General features: G+C 34.1%; 1 long non-coding RNA gene across 4 annotated transcripts; it reads left to right on the top strand.

Annotated features, from left to right (window-relative positions):
* The first annotated feature begins 1,702 nt into the window (after nt 1-1,702).
* Nucleotides 1,703-5,434, top strand: LOC130968099 (uncharacterized). 4 transcript variants are annotated; one of them, XR_009081513.1, is made up of 8 exons: nt 1,703-2,264; nt 2,404-2,501; nt 2,624-2,718; nt 2,960-3,067; nt 3,153-3,280; nt 3,518-3,566; nt 4,324-4,571; nt 4,778-5,434. It is a non-coding gene; the product is annotated as an uncharacterized LOC130968099 (long non-coding RNA). The 4 variants fall into 4 exon arrangements; XR_009081511.1 differs by having other exon boundaries at nt 1,703-2,298; nt 4,778-5,433; XR_009081512.1 differs by having other exon boundaries at nt 2,431-2,501; nt 4,778-5,432.
* The last annotated feature ends 236 nt before the right edge of the window (nt 5,435-5,670 follow it).

Here is a 5,670-nt window from a genome sequence, read left to right as displayed (position 1 = left end):
TACATAAACCTATGCTTTTCTTGTCTGTTTTGCCTGTGTTTGTCCCTGTGTGCTACTTTTGAGAGTGAGCTTTGATGCTGAATTGATGATTGTGTTGATTGATTGCGTGGTTGATTTTTGATTAAGATTTTTTTATAAGAAAAAAAAAGGTTTTGGATTTCTGAAAGATTAAATAGTTTCTTTGAAAAGGTTTTGAATGATTAGCTATTGGTTTTTTAAAAGATTCATAAGGCTATGACAATTACTAAACTTGAAAACAGTTTTCATATTAAATATCTTCTTATGACAATTCTGAAACTCCATGGTGAGACCTTGTGGTTAGGTTCTCACCCCCTACAGCTTTACCTTTTCAGGAATCAGATGAAGGAGCATTATGAAGAGTTATACTGCGTTTTGATTTATATAATATTGTATAAATTAGATAATTTTTCTTTTCTCGTCTTTGTTATTACAATTTTATAAGAGGGATAGGAGTTGTATGTTTTATATGTGTATTACTTTATAAGCTATTATGTGAGAAGTCTTGTATATGAATTTATGCCTGTTTGTTTTTTTTAAGGTAAAGCTTTTATTTCCGATTTTCTAAAAAGTGCAGCGATATGGTGTCGAGTCATAGGCTCCTATTTTAATATTACGTATATAAAGTAGTCGTAACACTTCTTGCTATCAGAGTGGCGCAGTCGAAAGCATGATATTCTAGTAGTGAGGGTATTACAACAGTACCAGTTCAGACAACCTTAAGTCTCACACTTCTATTACTAAATCAATATTATTGTTCTAATATTGTGTGCTAATAATTATATACATTATTAAAAATCTATAAAGTACCGATTTTTTTTTGAGTTGTCATGTATGTATATTAGATATATTAGGCTGTGTTTGGTTCATGTCTTAAAATTATGAAGATATAGACACAAATACACAAGAGTACATAGACACAAGAAGACATTAATTTTGCATTCTGTTTGATAATTAAGACATAGACAGAACACACAACTCACAATTTTACTAAATAGTCAATTTTACCCAATTCATTCCTGTATCACCATCACCACTTATACCTTTTCATATTCCTTGAAAATCATCACAATTTACCATGGCATCACCATCTTCAAAATCAACACAGATTTTTTTTTAATTTTTGGTAATTCTTTATCTAAAATAAAATCAACTCCATAAACATAAAAAATTTACCCAAAATTGCTAAAAGTTAGCATATCAAATACAAATTTCCATCAATCCAAATATAGAAAAAATTATCACCTCATCCACAACAAAGAACACCACAAATAAAATTTAATCTGAAATTTACTATTTATAAAATAAACAAACACTACAAGATATTTAGTTGTTTGTGGAGGTTTTTTAATGGAGGTTTTTAAAAACTTCCATAAAATAATTTATTTGTGGCAATTTATCAAACTCCCAATCATGATTATGGACAAACTCCCATTTTTTTTTTTTTTTTTGGTCAAGTGGATTGGAGAACCCCAATCCTAGGTATCACAACTCACCCACACTACACACTCACTCACACACATTTTAAGGGTTCATAATCAATACTTGGTGCACTCACCAAGATTTGAACCCGGGTGCAGCATATTAAGAGGCGCATGGTGTTACCAGTTGAGCTAAGCCTCAGCTGCAACTCCCACTTTTTATGCATAGTTAAAACTCATATCCAAACAAAACGAACCCACCAAAAAAAAAAAAGAATGGTGAAACACTCCAAAACCCTAAACAGAACATTTTCGATTCCAATGGAGGAGACACAGCGATGCCGCATCTCCAACTCATTCCGCCACCGCCGACTTACCCGCATCTGAGCCTACATCAACGCGCCACCATGCCAGAGCTCTGAAGCCCAAGGCCAGCTCCCTCTCACTATGGCGCGTCATATCCGCGCGGCGTAGCTACTGCGTCGTCTTTCCCAGCAGGTTTTGCCACTTGTTCTGCTTTTGCTCCGGCGGATGTGAAGCACTCGGAGCATGGTTTGGGCGTAGACTCAGTGCCGATGGCTGAGGAGATCTGAGAGAAGAGCGAAACCGAGAGATTCAGAGAGGAGAGACAGCTCGCATCGCCATCGCCACTGCCGTCGCCATTGCGGTTTATCGCCTCTCCAGATCTGGTTGCAACGCCCAAGCCTCTGAGGATGTTCCGTTACGACCTCTTCGACGAGACGCAGAACAAGCTCGATTACATCCTCTCTCTCACCGTCGAGAACTTGCTCGGGCGCCGCCTCCGTACTCTCGTCTTCAAGTCTGGTATAGCCAAGTCCATTCACCAGCGCTACATTAGGTCTTTTTACATCTTTCAACATTTTCCCTCAATTTAGGATTTTTAAATTCTTAATTTTCTATCACTCATGTTTCTTTGTTTTTTTGTGCTTCCTGTAAAGTTTAGAATCTAACTTCCTAAACATTCAAATAGCTCAAAATTAAAGCCACAGAGGAGGTTGATTAAGCTGGAGGCTTTGGAGAAAGTCATCCATGAAAGAATAGGTTTGTTGTCTGTCATATAGCTCAAAATCTTACATATGTAAATTTCTAAGGTAATTGTCTTGCAAATAAGTATCTGCATAAATTTGCTGCTACTGACTGTGTAACCTTGTTGCATTATACAGATGCTCCCAGAGCACCTAGGCAGTGGTGGTTTGGCAAGGGGACTGACTTGACTCCTTCTTACATTTTCGAGGATGATGTTAAACACTTCCATTCGGTATATTCTCAATGCAAAAAATATTAGTTCATGACATTTTTGTGATTTAGATTTAGAATTTTGGGGAGAAGTCAAGTAAAACACTAATGAACCATAGTTCTGCTGTTCTAAAATAGCACTTCACATTCATGTATTGATCGATCATTTGGAGGTTGTTATGTGCTCTGAAACTTTTCCTGCTCACTTTAATTTTCTGTTTAAGAACTGTATTTCATGTAATGAAACTTCTCTTCATGGCTAGGTTAAACTTAAAGAACTTGAAGCTGGTCTGCTTGAGAATAAGGCAAATAATTAGAAGTTGCAACACACCTACAACGAGCTGGTAGAATATAAGCTTGTTTTGGAGAAGGTAAGGTTTGCTAAGTACAACAATAATAGCTACAAATTGCCATCACCAAATTTGATAGGTTCTTCTATTTTTGAATTATATGCAGATTGTAAGTATAGATGGAAACATTATGCTTAGGCTCAACAGAGCAATGGGTTGCTTCTTCGCGTGTTTCAGGAACAACGATAACCATCGTTGCCGCATCACCTGACCGCCAACTCTTCTAGTTCCACCGTAAATCTTCTTTTTCTTTTTTTATATCTTAAATTTAGTTTAATTTTTTCCCTTTCGGCTCTTAGCTCTCAAGAATCTCTCAAGAAAATCATTGTTATTGTGGAAACTCAGATTTAATCTTCTAATTGATGATTGAATCTCGGCTTTCTCAAATTGATGGATTTGAAATGGTGGAATTGAGCTGAATTTATGTATTTTTTTATTTGTTCTAATTTGAAAATTGGTATTGATTTTCAGGATGTTCTGGTATCTCGAAACAGCTATTCCTCTGTGTTTCGAGCTCAAGGTATTTCACTATTGCTTTTTTTCTCTTTGTTGTTACATTTTCTTAGTTTTTTATGTATATTTTTTTTTCTAATTTCTTTTACTGATAATGTGATTCACATTTGAAAAGAGAGAGAAGATTGTGCAATCAATTGTTGTTACATTTTCTTAGTTTCTTATGTATATTTATTTATATATTAATTCAATTTTCTTAGATACTCAAGTCTATACCTGTTTCAGTTTCAAAACCTAGTTTCCCCTAAGTGGGGCATTGAGGGAAGCATAATTAATTTTCTATTAGGCTATAAGAATAAAAATGAATCCAGTTGCGTGTCTGAGTTCTATTGGACAAGTGTATGTTGTGAATTTATAAACCCTTGGGATATGTTTGAAATTATGGTAGATAAGGGAGTGGAGTGGTGGGAATGGAGTCTAAGGTGTGTTGCTGGTTTGATTTTTGAGATTAATGGAGAGAAGAGAAGGGCTTGAAGTGTAAAATGGATTAGTCTGAGAATTTCTTAATCTTTAGTATTAACACATACCAGGAACTAGTCAACTACAAGCAGCGTGTAATAACCTTAATTTGGAACCTCGTTTGTTTCATCAACTTTATTCAAACTTTACTTTTTATAACTCATTGATCACTCCTTCAATTTTGTACTAACATTTTAAAGAATAGTGTATCATCATGATATACTGGTGCACTGTCCAAATACATCCAAATTAAAAATTGTCTTAGTTTAGATGGATTATATTTAATTACGTATTTTCAATTGCAGGCCAAGTTTCTTAAAGCCTGTGGTACTTTACCAGGGACACCTGTTGAATTTCGAAAAACATTTGAGAAACTGAAAGTGTCACCCTCTCCCAATAAACATTCTGAGCCATCAAAGTTTCATTCGTGGCTTCTGAATGAGTCTGTTGAGAAACTTCAACTGGATTTTCATTCAGTTAACCCCCAAACACCCTTGAAAATTTTTCAAGAATTGGGAGATAGTACAGACTCTTTTGAGCACACACCAGACAGGTTATTCATATCTTTCAGATGTTGAATTAATATACTATATATATATATATATATTATTTGTTTCATTGTTAGCATGTTACATTCTTACTCTGTTTACAACTTTCATTATATACTTTTATGAGGTACAATTTTTTCTTTGGTTCTTTTCTTTTGTTTTTTGCTTCAAGTCTTAATTTTTTTTTTGGTTTTGCTGTGTATTATTTCAGGCATATACGAGCGAGTTGCAACTTAAAGTGGATCACTTGCTGGAAAAGAATGCAAGACTCAAGAGACAGCAACAAAAGGCATGCATCTTCATTTATATACATAAATACACACATTTTAGTTACTAGTGATTTTGTTTGTTTATGTTTATGTTTCAATATTTCATCAAGTGAACCTTATCTTCATTTCGTTCTTGCAAAATGGGACCTGGTTTAACTTTGTGCGTTTGTATAGTGTGTTTCTAGTTTCTTATCATTGTACTACTTTATCATGGAACAATCTAACAACTTGTAGTTTTGTGGCTTTCTGCTACTATTCTCAGTGCAAAACAGCTGAAGAAATGTTTAATAACTCTAGAACTTAGATGGTTTGTACATTATAGCTGTAATTTGTATAGTGTGTTTCTGGGATTTGACTCTCATGTGGCATTTGTATAGTGTGTTTCTAGTTTCTTAACTTTATTTGCGGTTGAAGATATGCTCTTCTGTCTATTGATGGTTATGTCATCTCATGCAGCTACATGGAGTAATATTCTATAGTTATAATCTCTTCTATAGTTATATTCTATAGTTATAATCTCATGCAGCTTCTGTCTATTAAATGGTTATGTCATCTCATGCAGTTTCATGGTTATTAACCAATGAATATTCTATAGTTATGTCATCTCATGCAGTCCTTAATTTTATATTGTCTATTAAATATTTCTTTTTAATAATAAATTATTAGTAGTGTAATAATAGTGTAGATTAATTTTTAAAAATTATATTGACAGGTTTGAAAACTCCACGAATAGCTATTATTTTTAAAATGAAAAAGTCTTTTTGTGGGGGTTTTAAACCGTCACAAATATTGACCAAGAACTGTCACAAAAGTCCAATATAAAACCCCCACTAAA

Source organism: Arachis stenosperma, chromosome 3 (assembly GCF_014773155.1).
Source record: "Arachis stenosperma cultivar V10309 chromosome 3, arast.V10309.gnm1.PFL2, whole genome shotgun sequence".
Taxonomy (NCBI): Eukaryota; Viridiplantae; Streptophyta; class Magnoliopsida; order Fabales; family Fabaceae; genus Arachis; species Arachis stenosperma.
This window is presented reverse-complemented; position numbering and strand designations above follow the sequence as displayed.